General features: G+C 37.6%; 1 non-coding gene across 1 annotated transcript; it reads right to left on the bottom strand.

Moving 5' to 3' along the window:
- Positions 1–1,004: 1,004 nt before the first annotated feature.
- Positions 1,005–1,108, bottom strand: LOC127742300 (small nucleolar RNA R71). The gene has a single exon (XR_008003488.1). It is a non-coding gene; the product is annotated as a small nucleolar RNA R71 (small nucleolar RNA).
- Between the last annotated feature and the right edge of the window lie 19,044 nt (positions 1,109–20,152).

Below are 20,152 nucleotides of genomic sequence, written 5' to 3'. Positions count from 1 at the left end.
TTGGAGTGTGATCTCCAAGGTTGAGTCAAGAGTTATAAACACTATAGTCGGTGAGGATACCAAAGAGGTATACTAAGTACTCAAGGCAAATCTTAGAGAAGGTATCTCTAAGTGGAGTGGGTTAGTATACGAGTGGTGATCATATACCGTGAGGTGTTAGAAACTAAGGACTCGGATTGTAAAAGGTTTTGCGCGAGCACCTTGAAGCTTGGCAATAGTGGAACTTCTCAATTGCGATTGAGAAAGAAAGTGGACGTAGGACAAGAATTGTGCGGAACCACTCTAAATAGCGTTTGCATCTCTCCAAACTCATCTCTTCAATATTATTGTCTTTTACCTTTGAGCAAATAAATTGTGATCGAAAAGTAGCTTCGTAAGTACTTAAGGAGTAGCTTAAGTCCGATTGGTGAAAAGCTTGATCAATTTATTTGAGTTGGTGTCTATTGGAAAGTAAAAGCTCCTTATAAATGCTTAGCAATTGAGTTAAGCTCTTGGAAAAATACTAGTACAATAACACTTTTGTATATTGTCTTTAACTTTCGCAAAAAGATTCATTGTTGTTGCAATACTCAATTCACCCCCCCTCTTGAGTAATTGTGCATAGGTTCTACACCGAACCCAACAACAATAATGCAAGGAGGATGCTTGGTGATTATACTACACCTACTTCCAAGTTTGATGGAAGAAGCATCTCAATTCCTACCATTGGAGCAATCAATTTTGAGTTGAAACCTCAACTAGTTGCTCTAATGCAACAAAACTGCAAGTTTCATGAACTTTCATCAGAAGATTCCTACCAGTTTTTAATTGAGTTCTTGCAGATCTGTGAGACTGTTAAGACTAATAGAGTAGATCTTGAAGTCTACAGGCTCATGCTTTTCCCTTTTGCTGTAAGAGACAGAGCTAGAACATAGTTGGACTCACAACCTAAGGATAGCCTAGACTCTTGGGATAAGCTGATCACGGCCTTCTTGGTTAAATTCTTTCCTCCTCAAAAGCTGAGCAAGCTTAGAGTAGATGTTCAGACCTTCAAGCAAAAAGATGGTGAATCCCTCTATGAAGCTTGGGAAAGATACAAGCAGATGACCAAAAAGTGTCCTTCTGACATGTTTTCAGAGTGGACCATGTTAGATATATTATATTATGGTCTATCTGAGTTCTCTAAGATGTCACTGGACCATTCTGCAGGTGGATCCATTCACCTAAAGAAAACACCTGCAGAAGCTCAAGAACTTATTGAAATGGTTGCAAATAACCAATTTATGTACACTTTTGAGAGAAATTCCGTGAATAATGGAACACCTCAGAGGAAGGGAGTTCTTGAAATTGATGCTCTGAATGCCATATTGGCTCAGAACAAAATGTTGACTCAGCAAGTCAACATGATTTCTCAAAGTCTGAATGAATGGCAAAATGCATCCAACAGCACTAAAGAGGCATCTTCTGAAGAAGACGCTTATGATCCTGAAAACCCTGCAATGGCAGAGGTAAATTACATGGGGGAAGCCTTTTGCAACACCTATAACCCCTCATGGAGAAATCATCCAAATTTCTCATGGAAGGATCAACAAAAGCCTCAACAAGGCTTTAATAATGGTGGAAGAAACATGTTTAGTAATAGAAAGTCTTTTCTATCATCTTCTCAGCAACAGACAGAGAATTCTGAGCAGAGCACCTCTAACTTAGCAAATATAGTCTTTGATCTGTCTAAGGCCACTTTAAGCTTCATGAGTGAAACAAGATCCTCCATCAGAAATTTGGAGACACAAGTGTGCCAGTTGAGTAAGAAAGTCACTGAAACTCCTCCTAGTATTCTCCCAAGCAATACTGAAGAGAATCCAAAAAGAGAGTGCAAGGCCATTGACATAATCAACATGGCCGAACCTAGAGAGGAAAGAGAGGACGTGAATCCCAATGAGGAAGACCTTAGGGGACGTCTCTCAAGCAAGAAGGAGTTCCTTATTGAGGACTTAAAGGAATCTAAAGGTCATATAGAGACCATAGAGATCCCATTAAACCTCCTTCTGCCATTCATGAGCTCTAAAACCTATTCTTCCTCTGAAGAGGATGAAGATGTAACTGGAGAGCAAGTTGCTCAATATCTAGGAGCTATTATGAAGCTGAATACCAATTTGTTTGGTAATGAGACTTGGGAAGGTGAACCTCCCTTGCTCATTGGTGAACTAGATACATGAGTTCAGCAAACTTTACCTCAAAAGAAACAAGATCCTGGTAAATTCTTAATACCCTTTACCATAGGCACCATGACATTTGAAAAGGCTCTGTGTGACCTAGGGTCTGGCATAAATCTTATGCCACTCTTTGTAATGGAGAAGCTAGGGATCATTGAGGTACAACCTGCCATATTCTTATTACAAATGGCAGACAAGTCAGTAAGACAAGCTTATGGATTGGTAGAGGACGTGTTGGTAAAGGTTGAAGGCCTTTACATCCCTACTGATTTCATAATCTTAGACACTAGGAAGGAGTAGCCACAGCAGGAGCTGTGATAGATGTTAACAGAGGAGAATTAGTCCTTCAATTGAATGGGGACTACCTTGTGTTTGAGACCGCAAGGTGTTCTTCTGTAACAATGGAGAGGAAGCATGAAAAGCTTCTCTCAGTACAGAGTCAAACAGAGCTCCCACAATCAAAATTTAAGTTTGGTGTTGGGAGGCCACATTCAAACTCTAAATTTGGTGTTGAATCCCCACATCCAAACTCTAAGTTTGGTGTTGGGAGTCTACAACATTGACCTGATCACCTGTGAGGCTCCACGAGAGCCCACTGTCAAGCTATTGACATTAAAGAAGCGCTTATTGGGAGGTAACCCAATTTTTATTTATCTAATTCTATTTTTATTTTTATTTTTCTTTTATGTTTTATTAGGTTCATGATCATGAGGAGTCACAAAATAAATACTAAAATTAAAAATAGAATAAAAAAAACAGCAGAAGAAAAAGCACACCCTGGAGGAAGGTCTTACTGGCATTTAAACTCCAGTAAGGAGCATCTGGCTGGCGTTCAACGCCAGAAGAGAGCATGGATCTGGCGTTGAATGCTAGAAACAAGCAACATCCTGGCGTTTAAACGCCAGGAATACACCCTGAGGAAAGCTGGCGCTGAACGCTAGAAACAAGCATGGAACTGGCGTTCAATGCCAGAAACATGCTGCAAATGGGCGTTGAACGCCCAAAACAAGAATGAAGCTGGCGTTCAACGCTAGAAACAAGCACCAATTTGGCGTTAAACGCCAGGATTTCATGAAAAGGGCGTTTTACACACCTCATTGGTGCAGGGATGTAAATCCTTGACACCTCAGGATCTGTGGACCCCACAGGATCATCTCAGGATCTGTGGACTCCACAGGATCCCCACCTACCTCAACTCACCTTCTCTCCTCTTCACACAACCCAATAAACACTCTTCCCCAAAACCCTTCACCAATCACCTCAATCTCTCTTTCCCATCACCTCTTCACCACTCACATCCATCCACTCTTCCCCAAAAACCCCCACCTACCTTCAAAATTCAAAATCTCTTTCACCCCCAAACCCACCCTAAATAGTCGAACCTACTCCCTCTCCCTTCACTATATAAACCCCTCTATCCTTCTTCATTTTCACAAACCACAACCCTCTCTTCTTCACCTTGGCCGAAACCACACACTTCTCCCTTTCCTCCATATTTTCTTCTTCTTCTTCTTCTTCTTCTTTCTTCTCTTGCTCGAGGGCGAGCAATATTCTAAGTTTGGTGTGGTAAAAGCATAGCTTTTTTGTTTTTCCATAACCATTGATGGCACCTAAGGTCAGAGAAACCTCTTGAAAAGGGAAAGGGAAGACAAAAGCTTCTACGTCCGAGTCATGGGAGATGGAGAGATTCATCTCCAAAGCCCATCAAGACCACTTCTATGAAGTTGTGGCCAAGAAGAAGGTGATCCCCGAGGTCCCTTTCAAGCTCAAGAAAAATGAGTATCCGGAGATCCGACATGAGATCCAAAGAAGAGGTTGGGAAGTTCTGACCAACCCCATTCAACAAGTCAGAATCTTAATAGTTCAAGAGTTCTATGCCAATGCATGGATCACTAGGAACCATGATCAAAGTGTGAACCTGAATCCAAAGAATTATCTTACAATGGTTCGGGGGAAATACTTAGATTTCAGTCTGGAAAATGTAAGGTTGGCGTTTAACTTGCCCATGATGCAAGGAGATGCACGCCCCTACACAAAAAGGGTCAACTTTGATCAAAGGTTGGACCAAGTCCTTATGGACATATGTGTTGAAGGAGCTCAATGGAAAAAAGACTCCAAAGGCAAGCCGATTCAATTAAGAAGACTGGACCTCAAGCCTGTGGCTAGAGGATGGTTGGAGTTCATCCAACGCTCCATCATCCCCACTAGCAACCGATCCGAAGTTACTGTGGATCGGACCATCATGATTCATAGCATCATGAATGGAGAGGAAGTAGAAGTTCATGAAGTCATCTCCCTTGAATTCTACAAAATAGCCGAAAAGTCCTCCACCATGGCAAGGCTAGCTTTTCCTCATCTTATTTGCCATCTATGTTACTCACCTGGAGTTATCATAGAAGGAGACATCCCCATTGAGGAGGATAAGCCCATCACTAAGAAGAGGATGGAGCAAATAAGAGAGCCCACTCATGGATCCCAGGAGACGCATGAGGAAGCTCATCACCAAGAAATCCCAGAAATGCCTCAAGGGATGCACTTTCCTCCCAACAATTATTGGGAACAACTCAACACTTCTCTAGAAGATTTGAGTAACAATATGGATTAATTAAGGGTGGAACATCAAGAGCACTCCATCATTCTCCATGAAATTAGAGAAGATCAAAGAGCAATGAGGGAGGAGCAACAAAGGCAAGGAAGAGACATAGAAGTGCTAAAGGACATCATTGGTTCTTCAAGAAGAAAGCGCCACCATCATTGAGGTGGACTCATTCCTTCTTCTTATTTCTCTGTTTTTCGGTTTTTATGCTATATGTTTGTTTATGTTTTGTGTCTCTACTTCATGATCATTAGTATGTAGTAACTATGTCTTAAAGCTATGAATAATTCCATGAATCCTTCACTTCTCTTAAATGAAAATGTTTCTAATTCAAAAGAACAAGAAGTACATGAGTTTCGAATTTATCCTTGAAATTAGCTTAATTATATTGATGTGGTGACAATACTTTTTGTTTTCTGAATGAATGCTTGAACAGTGCATATTTTTATCTTATTGTTTATGAATGTTAAAATTGTTGGCTCTTGAAAGAATGACGAACAAAGAGAAATGCTATTGATAATCTGAAAAATCATGAAATTGATTCTTGAAGCAAGAAAAAGTAGTGAAGAACAAAGCTTGCAAAAAAAATTTGGATAAAAAAATAGAAAGAAAAAGAAAAAGCAAGCAGAAAAAGCCAATAGTCCTTAAAACCAAAAGGCAAGGGTAAAAAGGATCCAAGGCTTTGAGCATCAATGGATAGGAGGGCCCAAGGAAATAAAATCCAGGCCTAAGCGGCTAAATCAAGCTGTCCCTAACCATGTGCTTGTGGCATGCAGGTCCAATTGAAAAGCTTGAGACTGAGTGGTTAAAGTCATGATCCAAAGCAAAAAGAGTGTGCTTAAGAGCTCTGGACACCTCTAACTGGGGACTTTAGCAAAGCTGAGTCACAATCTGAAAAGGTTCACCCAGTCATGTGTCTGTGGCATTTATGTATCCGGTGGTAATATTGGAAGACAAAGTGCTTAGGGCCACGGCCAAGACTCATAAAAGTAGCTGTGTTCAAGAATCAACAAACTTAACTAGGAGAATCAATAATACTATCTGAAATTCTAAGTTCCTAGAGATGCCAATCATTCTAAACTTCAAAGGATAAAGTGAGATGCCAAAACTGTTCAGAAGCAAAAAGCTACAAGTCCCGCTCATCTAGTTAGAACTAATATTCATTGATATTTTGAGCTTTATAGTATATTCTCTTCTTTTTATCCTATTTGTTTTTTAGTTGCTTGGGGACAAGCAACAATTTAAGTTTGGTGTTGTGATGAGCGGATAATTTATACGCTTTTTGGCATTGTTTTTAGGTAGTTTTTAGTAGGATCTAGCTACTTTTAGGGATGTTTTCATTAGTTTTTATGCTAAATTCACATTTCTGGACTTTACCATGAGTTTGTGTGTTTTTTTGTGATTTCAGGTATTTTTTTGCTGAAATTGAGGGACCTGAGCAAAACTCTGATAAGAAGGCTGACAAAGGACTGCTGATGCTGTTGGATTCTAACCTCCCTGCACTCGAAATGGATTTTCTGGAACTACAGAATTTCAAATGGCGCGCTCTTAACGGCGTTAGAAAGTAGACATCCAGAGCTTTCCAGCAATATATAATAGTCTATACTTTATTTGAGATTAGACGACGTAAACTGGCGCTCAACTCCAGTTCCATGCTGCATTCTGGAGTCAAACGCTAGAAACACGTCACGAACCGGAGTTGAACGCCAAAAACATGTTACAACTTGACGTTCAACTCCAAAAGAAGCCTCTGCACGTATAAAGCTCAAGCTCAGCCCAAGCACACAGCAAGTGGGCCTCGGAAGTGGATTTCTGCATCAATTACTTTCTTTTGTAAACCCTAGTAGATAGTCTAGTTTAAATAAGACATTTTATTATTGTATTAGTCGTCTTTGACCACATCTTTGGACGCCTAGTCCATAGACCAGGTCCTTCTTCCTATTTTCGAATTCATATCACATTTTAGGGGCTGGCCATTCGGCCATGCCTGGACCATCACTTATGTATTTTCAATGGTGGAGTTTCTACACACCATAGATTAAGGGTGTGGAGCTCTGTTGTACCTCGAGTTTTAATGCAATTACTACTATTTTCTATTCAATTTAGTTTATCCCTGTTCTAAGATATTTGTTACACTTCACCGTGACACTCATCATCATTCTCACCTATGAACGCGTGACTGACAACCACTTCCGTTCTACCTTAGACCGAACGCATATTTCTTAGATTCCTTAATCAGAATCTTCGTGGTATAAGCTAGAATTGATGGCGGCATTCATGAGAGTCCGGAAAGTCTAAACCTTGTCTGTGGTATTCTGAGTAGGATTCAGGGATTGAATGACTGTGATGAGCTTCAAACTCGCGATTGTTGGGCGTAATGACAAACACAAAAGAATCAATGGATTCTATTCTGGCATGATCGAGAATCGACAGATGATTAGTCGTGCTGTGACAGAGCATTTGGACCATTTTCACTGAGAGGATGGGATGTAGCCATTGAAAATGGTGATGCCTTACATACAGCTTGCCATGAAAAGGAGTAGGAAGGATTGGATGAAGGCAGTAGGAAAGCAGAGATTCAAAAGGAGCACAGCATCTTCACACGCCTACCTGAAATTCCCACCAATGATTTACATAAGTATTTCTATCTTTATTTTCTGTTTATTTATTATTATTATTCAAAAACTCCATAACCATTTATTATCTGCCTAACTGAGATCTACAAGATGACCATAGCTTGCTTCATACCAACAATCTCCGTGGGATCGACCCTTACTCACGTAAGGTTTATTACTTGGACGACCCAGTGCACTTGCTGGTTAGTTGTGCGAGGTTGTGAAGTAAGTGTTGAGTTATAAACGCGCATACCAAGTTGAATGCCATTGTTGATGATCACAATTTCGTGCACCAGTAAGTCAAGTGGATAAATCAATATGAATCCTCAAGTCCTAGTCATTTCCCAAAGAAAGACTAGAGTTAATGGAACTCAAGTCAATTAGCAACTCCTAATTATCAATCAACAAAAGAGTTTGATAACTCAAGAGTCTCTAACTACTCAACCAAAGCCAAGAATATAGAATGCTAAATAAAAATCATATATCTGAAAATACCTCAAATTGCATTAATAAAAGAAATCCAATCTAAAATGAAAAAGTTCATAAATTCAATTGGGAAAATAGATAAAAAGAACATTAAACCTGGAAATTGAGAAGTAGAAATACTAATCCTAAAAGAAATCCTAATCCTAAATCCTAAGAGAGAGGAGAGAACTTGTATCTCTAAAAGCTACATCTAAAAACCTAAATTTATGAATCATGAATGTTGTACTGTGTATGAATTGAGTCTCTGCATGTTTTCTAGCTTTATTCTGTGTTTCTGGGCTAGAAACTGGGTCAAAATATGGCCCAAAATTGCCCCCAGTATTTCTGTTAATTCTGCAGATCGCGCATGTCACGCGTACGTGTCAGTCACGCGTATGCGTCGCTGGTTGTTTTGGCGTGTCACGCGTTAGCGTCAAGCACGCGCACGCGTCATCTTGCAGAACTCTGATCCACGCGTTCGCATCAGGCACGCGCACGTGTCGCTGTGCTTTTGTCCAAATTGCACGCACGCGTCAGCCATGCGTGCGCGTCGCTGCTCTCTGATTGTCTCCTTTATTTCTTGTGCTCCTTCCATTTTCGCAAGCTTCCTTTCCATTCTCTAAGCCATTCCTGCCCTATAAAGCCTAAAACACTTAACACATGGATCACGGCATCGAATGGTATAAAGGAGTATTAAAATATACAATTTAAAGACTTCTAGGAAGCAAGTTTTCAACCATAGAACAAATTTGGGAAGGAATTGTAATACCATGCTAATTATATGAATAAGTGGGCAAGAATTTGATAAAAACCACTCAATTAAACACAATATAAACAATAAAATAGTGGTTTATCAACCTCCCCACACTTAAACATTAGCATGTCCTCATGCTTAGCTTAAGGAGATAAAACAAATGAGTAGGGAAAAGCAAGACTCATGCAATGCAACCTATGAATGTGAATGCAACTACATGCTAAGATGTTTCTATCTACTTGGTTAAAAACAAACAAATTCTCCAAGACAAATACAAACCAAATTCCACTAATTCAAATCGTACAATAAAAAGCAAGTAAACTTGTTAGAAGATAGCTCATGAAAGCAGGGAACATAGAATCAAGCACTGAACCCTTACTGGTAGTGTATATCACTCTAACTCTCAACTGTCTAGGGTCAATCACTCTACTCTTCTCTAATCATGCTTTCTAAACTTTGTTCTTCATCTAACCAATCAAAAAATATTTAGTATACCAATGCAAACATCATAAGGTCTTTTCAGTGTTGTAATGGGGCTAAGGTAAGGGTGAGGATATATGTATGGCCAAGTGAGCTATAATATGAATCTTTGACTAACCTAAGCTTTCACCTAACTTACACACACTCCTCACTTACTTATTTATAGAATATTTTTTTTGAAACATAACTTATCAATGCACATGGATTTTTAATTTTTTTGGTTTTACATGAGTAGGTTCCTAAAATCCCAACATTAAAATAAATTAGAAACATCATATATTCCCTTATTAACCCATGTTCCCACAATTTCCCCACACTTAGTTGATGAACAATCTCTATCTTAAGCTAACCAAAGATTCAATTTGGGGTAATTAATTATTTTTCTGCTTAAGGCTTGTGATGTGGTTATAGAATAAAAGGGGATTAAAACGCTCAAGGTGGCTAACAAGGGTGACATAAAAGGGTAGGCTTATTTGGGATAAGTGAGTTAATAATCAAATATGGCCTCAATCATATGCAAGCATGTAAATATACTAAACAATGGACATATAGACTGTAACAAAATACATATTGCAATCATAGAGAAGAAAAACACACAAGAATGAAATATTATGGTTAAATAATGTAACCATATAAATAAGCTCAAAATCTCACGGGTTGTGTGTTCTTTGGCTCAAAAAACCATGTTCCAAATACAACTTCCGACAAGTTTAACACAAAAATTTTGATTTTAATTTAGTGAAAATTTTCAAAAATAGGGTCTTAAAAAGAAACTTATTATTTTTCGACCAAGTAGTACTTAAATACAAATAATCTACACATGCAATCTATTATGCAATGCAACAATGAACTAACAAAGAAAACTAGACATTGGTGTTGGGAAGAAAATAACTAACCCATGGAGATCGGTATCGACCTCCCCACACTTAAAGATTGCACTGTCCTCGGTGTATGCTGAGATGTGTGATAAACCCCGATTTTGTGGTTTATCCTGTGCTTAATTTGGGAGATTTTATCACATTTTCTCACATTTATTCAATGAAATAGCATGGTTTTGCAATTCTCCCTTGATTTGTGCTTTTTAGGCCCAAAATTAGCTAAATTTAATTCACTTTAATTCCATTCGATGCCTTGATATATTTGTTGAGTGATCTCAGGTTCATAAAGCAAGTATTGGATGGAAGAAGTGAGGAGAAAAGCATGCAAAGTGGGAGAACTCATGAAGAAATGAAGGAACCGTAAAGCTGTCAAGCCTGACCTCTTCACACTCAATCGACCATAACTTGAGCTACAGAAGACCAAATGAGGTGGTTTTAGTTGCGTTGGAAAGCTAACATCCGGGGTTTAAAAATGATATAAAATTTGCTATAGTTGCCTGACGTCTAAAGACGCGCATGTGCACTGTACGCGTGCGCGCCGATGGAGCAGCGTGGGTCCATTTTGGGCAACTCATTGGGGGCGATTTCTAGCTCATTTTGGGCCCAATCCAACTCATTTTCTGATTCTATTGAACCCAAGGATTGGAGGGGGGAATGAACCAAGTAGTCATAGTTTTTTTCATCATATTTTAGGGTAGAATTCTAGAGAGAGAGACTATCTCCTCTCTCTAGATTTAGGATAGAAATTAGGGTAAAATTAGGTTAATCGTTCTCAAATTTCTCTTTCAATTCTTGTTTTGATTTTAATTCTCATTATATTTTAGTGTTCTATTGTCTAAATCTTCTTAGTTTCTCTTGTTAATTTCTTGTTTGATTCTCTTTTATGTTTATGAACAATTGTTGGATCTTATTTTTCTTTAATGCAATTTTATGTTTCCATGCTCTTCTATGTTGATCTTGATTTCTATTGTTGATTTCTTTTTTATGTTAGTCATGGGTTTCACTAATTCTTGCATTTGATGATGTTTATTTTTCTTTTACTCTAGGTGTTTGTTAAAATGCTTTCACTAGTTTTTGAGTAGTTTCCTTTACTCTTGGCCTAGGCTAAGGGAATTGAGTGACCTTGAGTCATTGGGTCTCAATGAATTGGTGATCAACTTGATAGCCATTGATACTAGCCTACTACTAGGTTAATTAGTACGGAGGTTAGACCTTATGTGTTGATGTTGATCAAGCCATTTGACGTACCTCAAGCTTAGGAGTAGATTATACGTACTTAAAGCTTTTGGAGGTAGACTTAATGAGCTTGGTTCCTCATAATTATCAATATTTGGTTTGTAGACAAGAATGGTGATCTCAATTACCTATATCTAGCCAAGAGTACTTTTCTATTTCTTTTATTAGTTAATTGTTCATTTACTTTCTTGTCATTTATTTTCTTGTCCATTGAAAATCAAATCCCTTGTTCCTCATAGCCAATAATTGAGCATTTCATTGCAATTCCTTGTGAGACGACCCGTAGATCAAATACTTCGGTTAATTCTTATTTGGGGTCTCCACTTGTGACAACTCAAATTTTTGATGTGGGAATTGTTTGTAGATTTAGAACTATGCTTACAACGAAGTCCTTATTTCTATGAGAGGAATTCTAGACCACCGAGCAAATCTCATTTATTAATGTGCAGGTGGATGGGCTGTTCTAACTGGCGCTTTTCTCTGAAAATTTTGCTGATGGACTTGTCTGTCTCCCCTTGTAAACATCTTCCGGTTCCCTTCTGGGTGGCCTTCCTGATAGAAAAAGGGAAGAAAAGTAACCCAGAAATAAAGATAAGAAAATAAATGAAGTATGTGTGGGTTAATGCCAAATGATAAGGGTCTTAATTACATGGAAGCTTCAACATGTACGTGAGAAAATAATAGAAGCACATGGCATACCAGTGGTGCAAAATTTGCAACAATGGGAAGAGTGTGGATAATGCAAGATAGTGTATGTTCATGTCAATGCAAGAGGGGTACAAGTACCATATAATATTAGTATTGACCTATAAATAATATTACCCAACAATGAAAACAAGTCACGAAGTACCAAAATAATATGAAAAAAGTTACAACAATTGAATAAGAAAATTTAACACCAATGGAAAAATAATAAATTTAGAAAAGTATGCACAAAATGAAAATGCAATGAATGAAAGTATGCAAATAAATTAAATAGAATGAAAGTGAAGAAGGATGAGAAGTTAAAAAGATGAAGAAGAAGTAAGTAAGAAAGAAAGAAGAAAGAAATAAGAAAGGAAAAAAAGATTTAGATTTGGGGAAGAAAAGATAAGATAGTTGGCGCTGATCTGGATAAACTGTGCGTCGCATATGACGCGGACGCGTGGCGCACGCGTTCGCGCAATTGGCGCGATTTTTAAGTGACGCAGATGCATGGCTCACACGGTCGCGTGATATGAATTGTGCTATTGGCGCGAGAGCAGCCTCGCGTTCGTGCAACTTTCTGTTTCAAACTCATGTTGCCAAAATTTAGGGTGACACGTTCGCGTGGGTGACGCGATCGCGTGAAAGGCCATTTTTTTGAAAAATGACGCGGACGCGTAAGGCATGCGTTCGTGTGGTGGGGCTTGTGCTTCTAGCATGGTTCCAGCCCCATTCCAGCCTAACATTCTACCACACACCCCTTTTTACGTCGATTTTTGGGGCACGCATTTGCGTGCATTTTTTATGCAAATTGCAGAATGCAGAATGCATATGCTGATGCAGACGTTATGAATAATTCCAGGTTCAATGAAATAAAATAAAACTCAAAAACAAACAAAACTAAATAAAATTATAACTGAAAAAGGAACGATCATACCATAGTGGGTTGTCTCCCACCTAGCACTTTTAGTTAAAGTCCTTAATTTGGACATTTAGTGAACTCCTTGTCATGGTGGCTTGTGCTTGAACTCATCCTGAAACTGCCACCAATGCTTGGACTTCCAATAAGCTATGTCTATTCCATGTAAATTTTCCAAGCCTTGATGGAGTTCTTCACAAGTTTTGAGCTCCCAAAGTTGATCTTCTTGTATGCCAGGATCCCAAATCTTGATTTTACACCCATCTTCAAGTTGATCATCATGGTTCCATCAGGGTGGCAATCACTTTGAATTCTCTACGGAGTACCAAACTCTTCTTTTATATCTAACTAAATTATCACCAGTTGAGCCCTTACATCTATCTCTTGAAGAATCAACCTTGATGAGCCTTGATTTGTAACTCCAACCACTAAACAGTCTCCTCTTACGCTTTATGTCACAAAGCTTCCTGAGTTGGCTGTCCGTTTTAAGAATACCGTAGGAAGACGAACAAAGATAAGTTTTACCCACTCGAGTGAAGGAGTAGCGGCAACCTAGGTGGAGAAGTTTCCAACGTTCTTGACAAAGCGTACTCAACTCCCGTCTGCCCTTTTCTAAGGATTTCCGCTTCCATATCATTCTCAGACTCAATCAGAGAAGAGTCTTCATATTCAAGAAGTTCAATTGCGGATGTAATTTTATTACTGGGAGGACTTGATGCATGATCCTCATTACCAAGGGAACTTATTTCTTGATCTATCCCATCCAAGTCTTCATAAGGAATATGCCATGGAGGTTATACACTGGCCTTCTTGACATCAATTTCAATCTTATTGGAGGGGGGCTCTATAATTCTAGATTCCGATGGAGGTTCAGCATCTCCTAAATCTTCAACCACTTCTTCCTCTGCAACCATTATGGCTTCCTCCACTTGTTCTAATACAAAGCCATGTTCCTCATTGTCCATCGGAGTTTCTAGTGTCTCTTTCATGCTACGCTATTCTTTTGATTCTCCACATGTAGCCATGGGAGTACTTTGAGTATTCAAATGTTGGGAAGCTAATCGGTTTGCTACCTCGGTCAATGCAGTCGCGAATTCTAGTACTCTCCGTTTCATCTCTCTTTGCCCTTGAAAAAGAACACCAATAGTGTCATGCATCGAAGGTTGAGGTGGATGTGAGGGCTCATTATTTGGGAGGAAAGGTTCATGATAAGAGGGTGGTTCATCATAAGAATGTGGTAGTTCATCACTCTCCATCTTTTCCACTTGTTGCACCGCACACTTCAATTCCTTGTTCTCAAGTTGAGATTCTTTAGCCATGAAAGCTTCGGGCGCTATTCAATTTACTGCTTGGTCCAACTGACGCAGGGTTGCTTGAAATTGATCCATTGTTTGCTTGAGACGGTCCCTTGACTCTTGTTCTGCTTAGATATCATAAGTAAGATCATAAGGCTCTTTGATTGATGGATATGGATGTGGTGTATATAAAGGTGGTGGTCCTTGGGAGTAACTGGGTTGGAATTGGAGTGGGTCTATGTATGTCTCGTATGGCTCATAGGGTGATTGATATGGTGGATAAGGGTTAGGATTATATGAGATTGTTTGGTAGTAGGGGACTTGTGAGTTTGGTGGTTCGAATCTATGTTGAGGAGGGGGGTTGTGGACATATGATGGGGCTTGTTGGTAACCACAAGGGGGTCCACCATATCTATCATCTTGGCATGCATTGTAGAATGGTCGTCGTCCATGGTATTTTGGAAGGTGTTGTTGCCTAAGGGGTTGATCAGATCCTCGTAGCTTCGTCCATCTTTGATTATTTTGACCTTGATGCATGTTCCTATTATAACTTCCATTCCTTTCAACAATATTAGAACCAAACTCAAAGCGATGGGGGTGAGAACTCATAGTAACTAATAAAAATTAAAAACAAAAACAAAAACAAACAAACAAGAAAAAGAAAATATTTACAATAACCAATAATAAGGCACACGTTTGCAATTTCCTGGTGACGATCGGATTTTCTACCGGTAAAGAAATATAAAAATATGATCGCGTCGTAAGTATAGCTTCTAAACCAAAAGAAAATCCTTTCGTATAAACGTTTGGTTGTCATAAGTAACAAACCCAACAAAATTTATAAACCAAATTATTCAAACCTCGAGTCGTCTTCTCAATGAATTGTAGGGAAGTATGATTTATTATTGGTTATGCAAAACAATATTTTCGGGTTTTAGAAAGGGTTTGAACAAGAGAAATAAATTGCATGAATTAGTAAATTAATAACTAATAAAACTCTTGGCAAGGTATGAAAATCAGAAGTCATATCCTAGTTATCCTTATCAATGGTGATGAGAATTATATTTTTGCTCCCACTCAGTCAACCTCTAACTATGAAGGTAAGTCAAGTGGATAAATTAATTTAACACCTAAATTCCTAGTCAATTCCTAAGGAAAGACTGAGTTATAAGAATCTAAATCAATAAGCAAAGATAACAATTATCAATCACGATGAGTTTGATAACTCAAGAGTCACCAATTAATCAACTAGAACCAAGAATATAGAAAACTAAATCAAAATCATATGTCTGAAATACCTCAAATTGCATTAATAAAAGAAATCAAATCCAACATGGAAAAGTATACGAGAATTGAGTAAAGGAACATTGAACCTGAAAATTGAGAAGAAGAAAGAAATCCTAAATCCTAAGAGAGAGGAGAGAACCTCTCTCTCTAAAAACTACATCTAAACCTAAAATTGTGTGTGTGATCTGATCTGTTGAGTCTCTGCATATTCCCTGACTTTAATTTGTGTTTCTGGGCCAAAATCTGGGTCAAAACGCGGCCCAAAATCGTCTTCAGCATATTCTGTAATTTCTGCAGATCGCGCATGTCATGCGTACGTGTCAGTCACGCGTACGCGTCGTTTGACGATTTTCCTCTCCACGCGTGCGCGTCTGGCACACGTACGCGTCGCTGTGATTTTGTCCAAATCGCGCGCATGCGTCAGCCATGCGTGCGCGTTGCTGTTCGCTGGTTGTCTCCTTTATTTCTTATGCTCCTTCCCTTTTTGCAAGCTTCCTCTCCATTCTCTAAGCCATTCCTGCCCTATGAAGCCTAAAACACTTAATCACACGGATTACGACATCGAATGGTATAAAAGGGGAATTAAAATACGTAATTAAAAGATCTCTAGGAAGCAAGTTTTCAACCATAGAAGTAAACTAGGAAGGAATTGTAAAATCATGCAAATCATATGAATAAGTGGGCAAGAATTTGATAAAAACCACTCAATTAAACACAATATAAACCATAAAATAGTGGTTTATCAACCTCCCCACACTTAAACATTAGCATGTCCTCATGCTTAGCTTAAGGAGATAAAATAAATGAGTAGGGAAAAGCAAGACTCATGCAATGCAACCTATGAATGTGAATGCAACTTACATGCTAAAATGATTCTACCTACTTGGTGAAAAAGTAAATAATACAAGATGAGACACCAAAACTAAGATAATATGAATGATAGAGACGTTCAACTTGACAAGAAGACGACCAAAGTATGTGACAAAGGAAGGAAAACAATAAGTGATACTAAGATGACAGAAACTAAAAAATTAAATCCTAATTGGAACCCAAAGAAAAATTGAAAAGCTAAAACAAAGCTGAGAACAAATTGAAATTTCGTTTTTTTTTATGTTTTTTCTTTGCAGATGCTGACGTTAATATATAGAAATTGCAGTAATAATATTTAAATAATAAATTTATTCTTTTTGAAATTAGAAGTAAATTTGCGATTCTAGAACGTGCAGATAAATAAGAATTTACCTACGACCTGTAACTGATACAAGATGAGAAGAAGATTATTGGGGGATTAAAGAGTTTAATAAAGATGAAGCATTAAAGTCCCACCGGAAGGGTTAGAAGGGAATAAGAAAAGAATGACACAAAAAAGGAAGGATTATTGGTATAAAGAAACACACCCCTAAAGACACAGCGAAAACATAAAAGATAGACAAGAATTTTCCTACTAGACCTATAAGATACCTGTTCTTAGCAGCCTAGGTCACCGGAAGGGATTCGTTACTAGACCTTCAAAGAACTTGTCCTTAACAATCTATATCAGAGGTTGGAAGTTGAAGAAACCACCATGCATGTTCACCTTAGGTTGGATCCTTCAATCTTCTTCATGCAACAAACGAAGCAAATCACTCACCTCACTTAATAACACAATAAAAACGTGCATAAAGCAACTACAAATTTTATTGATCAAAAGTTATCTAAATCGTCTCACCAAAGGTGTTTAAATAGGCCCATAACAAACTAACTAAAAGATAAGATAACTTAATTTAAATGTCCTAAAGATAAGATAACTAATTTAAATCAAAATTAATCTTATTAGATTATATCATATTTGATTTAAATTTAAAATTTCTAAAAATACGACTAAGCAAATCAAAAATAATCAAATCTTATAACAAACTCCAACTACAAAACAAACTAAAACAAAGGCCTAAAAATTCGAAAATTAATAATAAATTATGCCTCCCACTAAATTTGAAAAGCATTATTGGACTTCTTGCTGTCCTGAATTAACCCAATGGGACTTGTCCTTTCTCCCTTGGTTAGAACTTGATGTAACTCCTCATGTATAAGTGTTGCCAAGTTTCCAAAGCTCTCCTTAGCCTTCTTTGCACGTGCTCTAGGATGGGGCCCTCTGGAAGTGTAAAATTTTCATTCTTCCTTTTTGCCTTAAAATGTCTCAATTGTCCTCCCGAGCATATATCATATACTGCATACTACTTCTATAAAAGTACCCTAAGTATGGCTACACATGTATGCTTTAACATAAACATAAACAAAAAATACTAACCTCAAAGTCGACTGCTCCAACAATGTACTATCTCACGTTCAGTTGGTTGATGTCCGCATCGTTTGCATCGACGCACACCATAATCTCAATAACTCAAAAATTTGATTAGAAATGGGTAAAAGAGGGAAAAAAGTTGAAGAAATGGATGTGATAAGGACTAGAAAAGCGTTGCAAAAAAAATACATATATATAGGCATTTACCACTCTTATCTCGTTTACAATGTAAACGAAATAAAAGTACACATATCTTGTTTTTACTGTAAACGAGATAGAACCATTACAAACCACGTATACAAACATTATACAGCCACGTCGTTTTGTATCATATCTCATTTACAGTGTAAACGAAACGCGTATACTCTTATTTCGTTTATACTATAAACAGAATAAGAGGTACCATGCATTTTGCTTAAAAAATTGCAAATGGTATACTTTGATAAATAAAATTTTATTAAAAAAATCTTGTCTATTACTAAGTGATTGTAATCATTTGTGCTAGTTTTGTGTATTTTTGTTGTCTTCCAAAAAAACACCCTACAGTCGTGACGTGGAGGAGGACCATTATGCCTCATCTGATTTCACTATTGGCATTGTCACTCAGCTTCTTTTTTAGAGATACATTAATGTGAGCCTCTAAAGGATGAGTAAGGAGAATTGCTATATAATACTTGGACTAAAAAACAAAAATGAAATACTATACATACTGTAAAACACATTAAAATCAATGGCTAAAATCCCTAGATAACTATACACCATGAAGTACCTAAGATGCATCCATATATATTATTATAGCAGTAAAAGTTTATGCCAAAAATCGATTTTTTTTTGCATTATGAACTCTTGATATATGAGCTAGAGTGGTGTATATGACTGCTATATTCCACTGTCAAGCCAATACAATTTATAGAACTTGGGCAGGTGGTTAATTAAAAGCGAATATTGCAATGAGCAAAGCATGAATCCTAAAAAGTGCCATTACATGAACTATATAATGTCCACATAGCATTATATTTATACTTTTCGTCTTGTTCTACGGACCTGAAAATGAACAACCAAACTTCAATAAGTCTAACAATAACCGCATGAGCAAAGAGTAAAGAACATACAGTGCAAGTTGATTTTCATTGTAACACAAGGTCAAAACTTACAGCACATACATTGGTAGTCACATTTTGCGATGCTAATTTTTCCTTACATTTTCCACTTCTAATCAGGCTGCCTGCAGAAAAAATTTCTGCATCATTTACTAAACATTCTGATGTATCAATAACTAGCAGAAAACACTATTAGAGAGCTAACTTTGCAGCATGATTGGTTTGCAGTCTGAGTTTTTCTTTTCAGGTAAATTGGGTCATTTTGATGGGAAAATTATACTGACCTCACTAAAATATGTCAAACACTTGCTCCTTTCTACTTTTTGACATTCCCAGAAAACTTTATTTAAAAAAAAGTTTTTATATAAAATTCAAGCACTTTCCTACATTCTCTATGATATTTCCCTGCCAGTCCTTCATACGAAAAAAGTCCCGACAAAAAACTCATACTTAAACAACTTAACAGGGCCTGAGGAGTAAAATGGCATACACAAATAAACCCAAACAGGAAATATAAGGGGAAAAGAAAGTGTGAACAAATAACGGATCGGCTAAACTGAGCCACCTATAAACTCAATATTAACCATGAGTCCATGACTGCCGTAGCAGTTACCTATAGGAATAGAGAAGAAAATTTTATGTATTTTGTTTATCTATTTCAATTATAAAGGAAACTCAGTAAATTTTCAAACAAGGGAAACAAGTATAATTATCAATGACACAAGGGGAAAGTCTTATGTAGTTATCTTGAAGACTACTAGATTTATGGAGGTCACATCAAATTTTTGTAGATATATAGCATGTGAGAGCTTAATATGCTTCAGCATCATTACCCAATGGCCAATACAGAATGTTTATTATATGAAGTATTTCTTCTACTCTTGGAACTTTCTGTGGGTGCGACCCTTCTTCGGACTTCGGTAATACAGAATGCTTTGCACCAGGCTCCCCCTTCTCTTTCTTTCTCTCTATTTATTCTTATCTCCAACTCAATATTAATCTTTTACAAAAATACCAGGAAAAGGGCTTACCGAAAGAAATAAGAAACCCTTCAAACCATCAAAGTATTTAGAGATAACTTGGCTGCAAACAGTATTGCAAATCTCTCGTTCATCATGAGTGAACTAAGCATGTGAATAATTCCATTTTGTCTTGTCAAGCGGATGCACTGATTAACACCACTGCTGATCTCAAAAGTGGCAGAAATTTGATTTCCCCATTTGAGGGGGAGTTTGAATATTTGATTTGTTAATATTAATTTAAACATCCTTTCAAAGGTTTTATTTCCTTGTTTCTTAGGTCAAGCTTATAGAGTTATCAGGGATGCTATGTCCTAATATATCTCTTTCTGTTGACAACTTTTACTGGGA

Source organism: Arachis duranensis, chromosome 9 (genome assembly GCF_000817695.3).
Source record: "Arachis duranensis cultivar V14167 chromosome 9, aradu.V14167.gnm2.J7QH, whole genome shotgun sequence".
NCBI classification, from domain to species: domain Eukaryota; kingdom Viridiplantae; phylum Streptophyta; class Magnoliopsida; order Fabales; family Fabaceae; genus Arachis; species Arachis duranensis.
Note: the sequence above shows the minus strand (reverse complement) of the source record. Positions and strands in the feature narration are given on the sequence as shown.